The 13,570-nt window shown below is 38.2% G+C and overlaps 1 protein-coding gene across 7 annotated transcripts in view; it reads right to left on the bottom strand.

The window, feature by feature from the left end:
• The window catches only part of LOC136263915 (uncharacterized), a 255,807-nt gene that overhangs the window by 165,943 nt on the left and 76,294 nt on the right, over positions 1-13,570 (bottom strand). The gene's annotated exons all lie outside the window — the stretch shown is intronic.

Below are 13,570 nucleotides of genomic sequence, written 5' to 3'. Positions count from 1 at the left end.
GAAGTCGAATAGTGAAAAAATTAAGTCCATAGCCTTAGCTGCTATCAAGTTATGCTTGTCTGAAGGAATCACGCAGGCAGGCAGTTAGTCAGTAGAAAATTCTATTAAATAATATTTTTAAAAGATGTAACAATCTATTGGAAGCATTTAGGTTCACACTGAAAACACTTTAGGGACTGGTTGTACCAAATCAATACTGCCAAGGCACCAGGATGGCATTGTGAAGTTGGTTTTTGGGTGATTTTTTTTGGCCAGAAAGACCCAAACAGTATTACCATGATCCTTACTAAACAAACATTAAGCATTAGTCAACATTATATAAAGCTGCCTGTCTGCATTCTATTTGAGTTCACGCATTCTTCTTGCCAATTTCGAAGTGATTTCAGAGCCAAAACAAAGTGCTCATCATCTAGGAATAAGCTAGCATTTGCCGTTTAAAGTCCCTTTAGTGCAAGGGTGTAGAGCAAAAATCTTTCTGTAAACTGCATTCAAACTGCAAGTAAACACCTATACCAGTCAACTTATGCATACCTTTATAAGATGGTTTTAAAAATTTTTAAAACTAACTTCTAATGTTAGACAATTGGCTTAGTGGTAAGGCACATGCTTCATAAATATGAGTCGAACCCAGGTAGAGGCTATTTTCTTTCTTTTTTTTGCTCTGGCTATCTTTTTGTGCAAACCTTTTAAAACTCAACTTTCAGTTCATAATATCTTAGCATGCAAAGCACATACTGACGTGGGATTTTAGCAAAATTAACTCCTCATCATCTGGCAATGCGAGCATTGTAGCAAATCAATACATGCTTTTGTTTGTTCTTTATGGGGCAATGAAGGCACTGGTGTGGAAGACTCACTGAATAATTGAGTTACATTCCTGCCAAAACCACAGAGAAAGCAAACCTCACACTTTTAAAAGTAACATCGCCATGTATGCTACATAGCTGCTTGGTGTTTAATGCTTGGTTTCTGTTTTCAGCATTAAAATGTTTAAAGTTCTGCACATAGGACAGGTACAGGGGCAGATCCAGACTTTTTAAAAGAGGGATTCCACTCTGGAACTGCAACTTCAGCTTAACTGTAAGTCGAAGACCAAAAATAAAGGCCATCACCTGCTGATAATAGCTACCCTTCACCATAGATACTCGCATAAACTATATTTCCTTATTTATAACTCCACACATAGCCTGCTACATTGCTTGTCTTACGAATAGTATAATAAAAATTATAAATTTAACAATAAAGTAGGAATCCAAGCGATAAAAAGTAGTGAAACAAAAGAAGAACGATGGTAGCTATTACAGAATAGCTCAGTGGGAAATCCCTACTTTGGCATGATATAGCCATTATTTTGTGTTCAATGCCAAAGAAGAAATTTTGCACCGAGCTATGCTGAAATAGCTACCATCGTTCTTCTCTTGTTTCACTACTTTTTATCGCTTGGATTCCTACTTTATTTTTAAATTTGTGACTGGATCTGCGAAAACCCAACATAATGGCGCATTTTTCAAATTCTTTATTATTGAATATCTATAATCTACTTAGCCAAGTGTATGCTCTGGCCAAGTTTCAGCCTCATATGGCAACAACTTTTGGAGTTGCAGCCCTACAAAGTGGCAACAACAGAAAGATCGATTTGTACAGCAAGTATTGGGAAAATAAATTACATGCGCATACAAAATGGCTGTAACTTACAAATACAATGCAGTACAGAGTTGCAACTTGCACCATTGTATTCGCCATGAATAGGGGAGTCCATTACTAGGTATATTTGTTCTTCTATTACCATTCTTCACTGCATACAGAGACAAAATCAGTGAAGAAAAATCGATCGCGTACGATCATTTCAACGTGACGTATACAAATGCCCATAACTTACGTATCCTTTAGTCTACTGCAACGAAACAAAGATTTTTAAACTCCTCTTGAGTAGGCGAATAAGATGATATCCAGGTGTTTATCATAGGACCCTTCCTTCACAAAGAACAAAGTGTTTAAAAAATTACGATTTTTTTTCGAATACGCAAATATTTTACCCATTGCAAATCAATGGCCTATACTGAAAATTTACGCTGACGCCATTATGTCGGGGTTTCGCAGATCCAGTCACGTTTATGATTTTTAATATACTAGTTTGTTAAGTTTTTTGTTAAGGCATACAGCTAGCTATAAACATGTGACTGTTCTATTAGGGTGACTGCAGTGTTAGAGTATCTCGAGGCAGCCTGCAAGATGTGCACTTGCCTCAAAAGGGAGTGGTTTCAATCGATTATACAGTATGTCGAGTCAGCCTTCCAAATTAAAGGTGTGTGGTCACTTGCATGCTATGCTGCAGTGCTCAAATATTCATTCAATTATGTATGCTTCCATGCAAGGTGTGTCATTGTGGTTTCAACCGATAGATCGATAATGCGTAGAATGAAGAATGGGCGTGATCTTGTGACCTATCGTGAAGCTATCTAGAACCAGTACCTCCGTACAGTACCCTCCATCATAGATTATATCAGTAAGGAATATAATCTATTCCTCTGTACAGTAGCGTAGTCTAAGTTAAGTGCCTTAAATAATCTTGTGGCATCTATTATGCTGCTTAAAGAAAGTGTTGATATGGAAAATTAACACCTCAATATGGTTTTGTTGGATGAAGAAGACAAGCAGCCTGATTGAAGATAAAAGAAAAGACAAGGCACAGAGGGCACACACTCGTCGGAACCCCAAAAGGCACATCCCACTGGTGAGTTTGTTATTGTTGCATAAAATGGTGGCCATGCACTGCTTTGTTTGGCCTCTAGGCTTGCGACTGTGGTCAGTCAGTCAGGCAATCAGTCAGGCAGTCAGTCAGGCAGTCAGTCTAAAATTCAAAGTTTTGGCAATTTTTAAAATTCTGTATCCAGCCACCTGTAAGCGTTTTCTTGTATTTAATGTTGTTTTATGTATTATATGGACTAGTACTATTCCATAAAGGTGATTTTCGTCTCGTAAGATATCTCTAGGATGATTTTTAAAGGCGGGGTTTTGGGCGGCACGAGTAAATTTCACATGGATTCCTACTTAAACGGTACGACCATACCGGTTGATACTTTGACTGCTCTATTAGAGTATCTCGAGTAAGAGAGGCTCTTTCAAAAGGGGAGTTTGGGGAGGGGGGGGGGGGGGGGGTTGGGTTACATGGAATTCTCTCCCAGATCTGCCCCTGAGGTACCAATGCTAGTATATATATACACCACTTTCATACCTCATTTCAAAGGGAAGAAAAGGTGTATAAAAGGAATAATAGCACTGGTATATGAAGCGCTCAGGCATGTATTAATGAGAAATGGAGGTAGTATATACAAGTTATATCCCTCCTAGGAGCGATATTATATAGTTATACAACGGCCACGAGTGCTCTGCCTGATATAAACGCACGAGCCTGAGGGCCGTCAACTAAACGCACGAGCCTGAGGGCCGTCAGGCCCGAAAGCAAGTGCGTTTATACAGGCAGAGCACAAGTGCACGTTGTATAACTGTTATGTACCACTCACCTAATAGGTGGGGAGAGTCTCACAAGACAGCTGTAACACTTATAAAGGCCAGGTTTCTAACTTCGATTGTGGGTAACCAAGCCTGACGTTGCGATGACGTTCCCCCTGCAGTACTGCAGCCACCTGAGATATTGAAAGCTAGTACGCTATGGGTTATATCACTAACCTGCATTCGCTGTTCGACTCTCATCATGTAGTGCTCAGCATGCCAGTGTGCCATATAGACTAAGCACCAGACTAATCACCATAGTGATTCTCTCGAGCAAAAAAAAGCAGCTAAATAGACGGTTTAAGTAAACAAAACCTAACTACTAAACGATACTAGTCTAATTCTTACTATTCACACTGGCTAAACTCGAATCTGGTGGCATGACAAAACTGGTTCCCACAATCGAACGTAAAGGTTAGTATTGTTTAGAATATATTTGTTGTATTGAGTCATTGTCGAAGTGGACTACAGTTTAATCTGGGTTAAGATGGCACCAGACTAGTAAGGTATATAAGTACGTTTATATATATGTAGACTAGAGTTGTGGCCACCCGCGTTGGCTTTTTCGATCGCCATTGGCTGCTTGTAAACATTATACGTATTGGTGACGTTATGGCCCACAATCGACCTTTACATGTCAGGCTATAAAAGAATTCGAGTGATCTGTGAAGTGTCTTTCCACCTATTAGGTGAGGTGTCGTAGTGGTCTTCGCCACCGGCACTTGTGCTATGCTGCACAAAACCGCAGCCAGTGCAATATCTGTATATTGCATTGCGGTCGGTGCATTATAACTTATAATGCACTCGTTGAGGTCTACAAAACCACAACCAGTGCGTTATAAGTTATAATGCACTCGCTGCGGTCTGCAGCCGTGCAATATACAAATTATGGCACTGGTGGTGCCTTTGAACTGCCCACGCAGAGTGGTACATAACTTGTATATACTACCTTATATTCTCATTAATGCATTCCAAGCATTCTTAGAAATCATCTAATTTCTTTGATGAAACTGTGATTTCATTTGCTTTAATATAGTGACACCTTACAGGATCGATAGTGGGTTTTAGTTTGGTAAAGTGTACCAAAGCATAGATCATGGACTTGGGGAAGAAGATAGTTCATTGCTTTACTGAATGAAGAAGGTCACGGGTTAGTTTATATTGCTGTTTCAATTGTATTCTAGTCATGTGGTGATGTCCAGACACTAGGAGTAGCGCTTAATTGATTGGCCATTCAGTGTTAACATATTCACTACTTTAGTTTATCCATGGCTAGTAAATTAAGCACTTTAGGTGCACTTGAATTGTCTTTGTATTGCTGTTTTGATGTCTGGCACGATGTCACATACCCATAGTGACTGGGCGTGGTGCTTAATTTATAATGCCATTATAGTGCTGTAAACTGCTGTAGTTTATTCATGGCTAGTACAGTAAGTACTTTATAGTGTACTAAAGCTTCATTTTGAGATGTTCAGCTCGCATTTGCGCTTCCTGTGTTTAATTGCGTACCCACAATCAAAGCAATCTTCCCACTCGAGTTGATACACTTACATTCGGCCTCTCAGCAGCACCTTGTCATTGCTCTTATGACATTATCCACAATCAAAATTCACATGGTCCCATATAAATAAATCGCGAAGCATTCCTGCAGTTCCCACACTTTCAAGTGAGTCACCCAAGTGGAATATATTAGTTATAACATGGGCACTTGTGATTTACCTAAAATATACGTACTCATGCCCATGTTACAACTACTACATATATGTGTGACTGTATCAGCAAAAATTTGACTTGTTTGTACAATTTCCCAAAAACAATTCTGAGCATTGTGTCCAAGGAATGCATCAATAAAATGTCAGCCTTCTGTGGTGGGTAGTTTTGGAATTATAACGCTAGACAGAATAAACATTAGCTCATTTGTGAAAGTGTAGGCTAAAGACCTAGCACAAAGATGATCGTGGATTTTGAAAATAAACATGAAGCCAAGGTTTTTAGAAACAAGTTGACATTGTGCTACTTCTAAAAACCAGGCGCCATGCAGCTAGCTAACTTATCTGGAATTAACCATAGATAGTATATGCTACTATGAATCAACCAACTACTATTACTATTTTACAATAGGGTAGTTTTTGGTTGTGCAATAAAATTATTAGCTAATTCTCGTATTTTGTAATTCTTTTGTAATGTGTTCAATTACGTCGCTATGCACTGCTAAGGAAGCGCTTGTTAAACAACCGTTGTTACTAACATATTACACACAGAAGTATCTTCTAAACTGTTGACTATCAGATTTTTCCCACAAATTCTCTCGACAAAGCCTTAAAGCTGCTCTTCATTTTTGTTCGTGTACATAAGGGATACTCCCCCTTTCAACTTAAAGTGATAGGCTATTCCTGATAGTGTACCATTGCTTTTTTTAGTTGCTAAACACCTGAAAACCTCAAAGGGAAGGTTGTTTACAATGTCTGAGGAAAGTTGCCATACCTGTATTCCAGTCCGCTGAAAAGAAACCACAAGTTCACTTGTGCAGAAGTTTAATATGAGACTTTATTTTGCTTTTATTTCTTACGTAAAAAGCTGCGTTTACCATTATTGAACAATTTGCAAGTGCGTACAGAAAAACATAGGTAGACAGGTAGACAGGTACACACACACACACACACACACACACACACACACACACACACACACACACACACACACACACACACACACACACACACACACACACACACACGGACGCACAAACACACTATTATGAAAACAATTTCAGTAAACCAGGCACGTGCTCACATCCGACCTTTGGCCGGCTGTGGGCGTGCGTCTGGTTTAACAAAAATTTGAGGGTGTGGTCTCTAACCAACTAGGATAATGATACTGTGTTACATGGGCATATAGGTGGAGAAATGGATTAGGTGTTGTTTAAAATCATCACACAATGTTGAGAGAAGACTAAACATGTTTTATCAAAGAGCTGGAGAAATCAAAGCTATAGCTGTACTGCTGCTACTTCACTGAAGACAGATTTGGATCACAGTGCTAGTGCAGAAAATGACAAGAAATTAGCAAGTTGCTGTCAGTGCCTATGACATCAGCAGAGTGAAGAAGCAGGTGTGTAAAACTGTTTGAAGATGCAGCTTTGAGTTGACTATGATGGCAACCGAATTCTTGTAAGTTTCACTCAAGATGCCACAACAGTATGAATACCAGACATGATGTTGAGGATGGACCACACCCACATCATAGATAATGAAAAATAACCATTAGATTACCCACTTAGGTCCTTGGTAAAGTCTTCTTAAAGTACAGTAGAAACAAATAAGACTTAAAACCCTCTAGAAAACAGATGTGTACTAAATAGAATTTTCTATCATATTTCTGTTAATTGTAACAAATGCAGCTGCAACATTAGACTCTATACTTCCTATAAAATTAAACTCTTTTAGGCATGCTGAATAGAGTGGCTAAGCTTGTGTTATCTTGGATGACTAGTCACACTAATATGTAATATGCTAAGGAAAGCAATAGCAAATCAGTGATTTAAATCTTAAAGGTACATCAGCCTATACATAGGTACACGTACAGTAAATGTATGTGTAACATAGCTGTGTATAGTGTCTACTTGTACACATGTGTGTAGTGTATTTGGGATGCGTTAATAAGAATAATACAAAGAAGAATTGCGTGGTGTAGTTTCAGCCCTTGAGATGTAACGCGGTACCCCAGCCTATTACATTGGAGGTCCCACCAACATAGGAACAGAGCAGAAGCTAGCAGGACAACTAGCAGTTCAGTGAGACATTTCTTGGACTTTTGCTGCCAAAACTTTTGAGGACAGTCACCAAAGGAAAATTTCCCACTGGCAGAAATTGGATGTGGGACCAAGATATTTGGCAACTGGAAAAAAGGCCAGTTGGTCTCGTCGGATTGCAGGAGAACCAGGAGCTGAGCAGAGAGGGAGAGAGAGAAGAGTGGTTAGAGGACCAAGCCTTGTAATTTGTGCAGCTGTGTAAGGAAGGGATATCAGTAAGACTAGCATCTGGGAGGGACATTGAGAGGTTCTGCCTTCAAGCATTTAGTCTGTGATGCCTGCTAGTGCTTGTTATCGTTTAGTGTATAATGTCAAGAGATGAATTGTGAACTGTATAGTGTGAGCAAGGACTGGAATGGAAGTGCTATCACTTATTGGAGATGTACTGGCACGAAGGATGTAAAGAATGATTGTGAACTTACAGAAATGTTATAGAAGAAGATTAATAATGCATGCATGTGTATAAGAAATAGTCAAGTTTGGAGGTCTAAGGGAAGGGGTGATGCAACATACATGTAGCTGTGAACAGTGTGTACTTGTACGCAAGTACGTAGTGTGTTTGGGATGCGTTAATAAGAATAGTACAAGGAAGAACCATGTGGTATAGAGTTCCAGTCCTTGCGTTATAACAGGGCACTCCAGCCTGTTACATATCTCGGTAGGATAGTGTAATGGGCTGGGGTGCCCCATTACAGCACATGGGCTACAACCCTACGGTACCACCATGTGGTTCTCTTTGTACTATTCTTATTGACGTGTCCCAAATACACTACACGTATGCCTACAAGTACACACTATACACAGCTATGATACACATGCATGCAAAGCGCTATAACTATTGAACCCTACACACTACCTTCATGGGACCCTGGTAGTGTATAATCCAAAAGTGCTTTCAGTATGGCCAGAAATGCTTCCAATAAGTTGCTATAATTTCTTTTAAAATATGAAATTTTCTATTGCCTGCCTGACTAACTGACTGACTGACTGACTGACTGACTGACTGACTGACTGACTGACTGACTGACTGACTGATTGCCTGATGCCTTCAGGCAGGTGGACTTTGATAATGGCTAAGGGTATGGGCTTAATTTTTTTATTGTTTTTGACATCCCTTCAACTGAAAAGTGCCTTTTGGCATACCGTAGTATGTACAATGCACACATCATGGACTTACCAGTGTCCTCCATTGTGTCCTATTTATCTTCCTGACAGTGCAAAGTGTCAATTCATGATTGCTACTGCATGATGACTTCCCTACTTTTGTAGTAGAAATTAAATTACAGAACTGATTACAGAGGTGCTTAAACTGTTCTTCATTTGTAATGCTATGTAATGGGCAGAACATAACTGAAAATAATGCCCTTTCACTTATCAGCCTTTAATTGTGACCATATCTGCCAAAACCCGGCATAATGGTGCATTTTTCAAATTCTTTGTTATTTATAATCTACTTAGCCAAGTGTATGCTCTGGCCAAGTTTTAGCCTTGTTTCTTGGAGTCACAGCCTACAAAGTGGCAATAACAGAAAGATCGATTTGTACAGCAAGTATTGGGAAAATAAATTACAGGCGCTTAAAAAAACAGCTGTTAACTTACAAACACAATGCAGTATAGTAGGACCTCCATTATCCAAACACCTGTGTTTCAGTTCAATCAATAGTATTCAGATAAGTGAATTTGTTCGGATAAATAAAGCCCATTCATTTATATACAGAGTTCTATTCAACTACTCCAATAGAACATACACTTACTCTAATAGAACGTTCACCTAATGGCAAAATACTCTAATAGAGCAGTCACTTATACAGTTGGATAATAAGGGTTCGAATAATCGAGGTCAAACTGTACTAAGTTGCAACTTGCACCATTGTATTAGTTATGAACAGGGGAGTCCATTATTGGGTAAGTTTTCCTTATATCACCTTTCTTCACTACATACAGAGACGAAATCAGTGAATAAAGATTGAACACGTACGATTGCTTAGACGTGATGTAACAAATGCCCATAATTCACACATCCTTTAGTCTACTGCAACAAAACAAAGATTTTCAAATGAGTAGATGAATAAGATGATGTCCAGATTTTTATCATTAGACTCTTTCTTCACTAAGAAACAAAACGTTTAAAAATTTTACAATTTTTTTAAAATTATGCAAATATTTTTATCCATTGCAATCAATGGCCTATACTGAAAATTTAGGCTTGCGCCATTATGTCAGGTTGTCACAGATCTGGTCACAACTGATAGTTGCGGTCTGCATTCACATGATAACATTAAGACTGGCCTCATATTTTTTTTTGATGCAGTATGTGCGGATTCACCGGTCATCATAATGTTACACAAAAGTATACAAACAAGTGAAACACAATCCCTAATTTGTCCATAGCTACCTGAATTAGGGATTCAATTTCCACTAGTGTATCTTCAGGTATAGGTGACCTTCCTTGTTTCACTGCTACGTTTTTCTATGATCTCTTAAACTTGTACTTGTGACATGTAACAGTTATAACACGTAGTGTTTAGCTCTCGGTATCTGGTATTGAGAAAATACCCCGGTATCAAGTATGTCACGGTATCCTGGTAATAAACATTTTTAATGGTGCTGGTATTGTATATTTGTGTTAAAAACAGTCAACTGTTAATCTAATTCCTATTCAAAGTTGGATATTTATATACCACAGGTAGTTATTCATGGCTAACAGAACTACTATACTAATATATACAGTCAGTTGATACAAGTATATAGGCTGACACTCAGTGTAATCTAAAACCTCACAGTTTACCATTAGGCAGGACTTGTGGTCACCACCAATCCATCAACACATAACTTAATTGAATGCCAAAGATCTGATGGCTGGCTTCCCTAGCAGCATTATACTGTATAGCCTAAATATTTTCTAGGGGGAAAATGTTCACTGATTTTGTAGTTTTTAGGGTTACCAGCAAAAATTTTATCCTTGAAATATTTATATTTAGTCTAATACATTTGGCAGTGTTTGCAAATCAGCGAAAAGTTTATTTTTAGCAACATTGCTCAACCTCAACAAATTCACCCCTTGAACTATGGTACACCTAATGGCATTCATGCCAATATTACCTGTATATTTTGAAAGTGAATACCTTTGAACCGGTTTGGTGAAAATACCACGGTACCCCGGTATATCCTGTCAGCACTAATACCACAGCTAAAAGAGATATTGCTGATGAAGCCCAACGGCCACAGGTCCGAGGGCTAAGGGTGAAAACCTTGACACAGTTATGGTACAAGTGATATATATCACTCTAGGCACACTCACCTGATAGGTGAAAGACCTAGAGCACTCATTCTGTTTCTTTTATGTGTCAGTATCTCATGATTGATAATGTTTTAACAGCATGGGTTAATAGCCTTCAGAATGTTACTCATACGTCATTATGCTTCAACCACAATCACAGAAAAATTGGGATTGTGGGATTTAGAGTTTTAGTTCTACCAACTTACATTAAGCCTACTAACTTGGCTATTGGGACAGTAAGTAAGTTAATATTTAATAAGTAGTTAGGACTATAAGTTACTCGCTTATTTAAACCTAGTTGTCCTCTGTGTTGCTCTGTGGGCTGCTCAATGGTGGGTAGAAATACGCATCCATGCATTGCCCAAATCATATTTTACTGAACACTCATCATGTAGTAACTATCAACTTAGTAACTACATTGAACCTAGCCTAACCTATAAACCCAAACCCACAATTAAATGGTCCATGTCACTCAATGTAACAAGTCAAAGCATGTTGTATCTTGCACTGGTTGGGCATCAGGGCAATGAGCAGAATATGTTCCCATGATATACAGGGAATTTAACACTTCTTGCAATTTCGTACGAAATGCGTAGTGTAAATGTGTATGCATGCGTATTTTTCTAAGCGATTTATCTGGTGTCACAATGGTGGTGGATACCCATATCATGCCTCAGACTGTTGTACACATGACAAATTTCTTTAACAGGGTGGTAGCAAAGGTTATTTCACTTCGAGGATAGCGAAATACAACAGACACGCATGCACAATCACATTACGTAGTTCACATGAAATTGCAAGAAGTGTCGTGTTTGAATATCTACCAGTGGATACAAGTAGGCAGTTCTAGTAGGTGACACTCGTGTTTATGGCTATAAATCTGGAGATAAATGTAGGAATAGTGATGCATATGTGCGAACGTTTGAATTACAGAATTTGCAAGAACTTTGCAACCCCCCCTGTAGCTTAGAAAACGAAAGTTAAACCATAAGCGGTGCCTTTAAATTCCCTTGCTAAAGTGGTATATCAGCATTAGCTACCACATAATAGTCACCTTGATGTACACACTAAAGTACTGAACACTACAAATATAATAAAATCATCTAACAAATTTGTGTACAATTTCACAATCACATTGTATCTACAAATGCACCTGTTTACCATTTATTAAGTATACACAACAAAATTATCCTCACCTTATCGTAATTTGATAAGTCAATATTGTAATATTTGACAAACCAGTGAACTGTCGAGCTCTTGTTACATATTATTGCTATATCCAGAGGAGTCTCTCCAGCCTACAAATGTACATAAAACAAAAATACATTGTCAACATTCATCACAAATAATATTGACACTTGTAGGGTACACAGTCTTGTTAATAACTATCTTAATCACATGAGTGAACAGTAAAGAGTACTGAGAGAACAATGGATTAAGAACTATAAAGTTCTATACACTATGGCATAATAATCATACCTGACCTCCTGTCAAAATAACAGAACACTTATGTAATTAACACGTACACTTAGTAACCACATCTCAATAGACTTATAAACTTAATTATGTTGTCTCTAGTAATGGACAATATCTACAATGGCGAAATTTGATGTCATAGTTGACAAAATGGCCATGTTAGTGAGGGGCTTCAGAGATTTTGGCACACAGTATTCAAAATATCTGTAGTTTGTTACACATGGAATCACGAGATAATAAAGGTAAGAAGTAGTACACATACTGTGACGGTGCAAAATGAGCTCCAACAAGGAAAGCAGACTGAAAATTTTAAATCCAGACACAAAAAGGTTTATTTGCATTGCATTATGTACTATATGCCTCACTTTTGCCCCTTATTCTAATTTATAAACAGTATCATAGAGAAACACTATCTCACCCAATACCTCCCTGTACAAAGTCCCCACACTACGACAGCCATTTTATTTTGTGACATCACAGATAATTCATGAATTGTAATCACAACATCAAGAAACTTAATTGCGGATATCGCTCATTTGTTGCTATACATACTTTGTTTGTATTTGTTGTTTAAATTTATATCTGTTGTGCGGCAATTGCTTTGAAGTTTTTGTTTTGTACACTCTGGCTGGTTTTTATCACATTTTAGTTTATATACATGTAAACACACACATGTGTACACACCACAACACATTCTTGCAATTGCATTCTCCAGCCAATCACAAATGATTCAGAGTATTTAATAACACTAGCAGCAACTCAGACAAACATTCAATTCACCTATTCTTACACGCAAAGTTTTAACAGGTTACATGATGAACACACAATAGCGCACAAAGGATCTTTAAGCTCAGAAATGGGACCTTAGTGGAGCAATCTCCATATTATGATTGCAGTACCAAATCGTTAGACTCTCCTTACTGAATACATTTTCTAGACTCCAAATTGTTTGTTAAAATACAGCACAATATGTAGTAGGAGTGGGTGTGGCCCATGAATAACATCATCCAAAAACCAGCCTCATTTTTCCCTGACAATGAGGCAGTATTTGTTACATAAAACTAAGCCTTCAGATCAACCCAAATAGCTTTCAACAAGTTGCTTTGGAGTTTAAAAAAAAACAAAAAAAAAAATAAAACGGAATTTTCTAGTGACTGGCTGAGTAACTCACTGACTGACTGACTGACTGATGCCTTCAGACAAACATAACTCGATAACAGCTAAGGTTATGGACTTGATTTTTTCACTGTTTGACATCCCTTTAGCTGGACACATGCCTTTTGGTAGACCACAGTACGTACAATACATTCTTCAAGGACTTACCAGTGTCCTCCTTTGTATTCCATTCATCTTTGCTGACAGCGAAAGGTATCGATTTGGTGGTAGCGCATGATGGCTTCCTTTCATAACGAAAATAGTCCGTATTTTTCATAGCGACTACTTTGATTGCATAGGTGCTTATCAAACAGTTCTTGATTTGTAATGCTGCG

The sequence above is a fragment of the Dysidea avara genome, chromosome 8, assembly GCF_963678975.1.
Source record: "Dysidea avara chromosome 8, odDysAvar1.4, whole genome shotgun sequence".
NCBI classification, from domain to species: domain Eukaryota; kingdom Metazoa; phylum Porifera; class Demospongiae; order Dictyoceratida; family Dysideidae; genus Dysidea; species Dysidea avara.
This window is presented reverse-complemented; position numbering and strand designations above follow the sequence as displayed.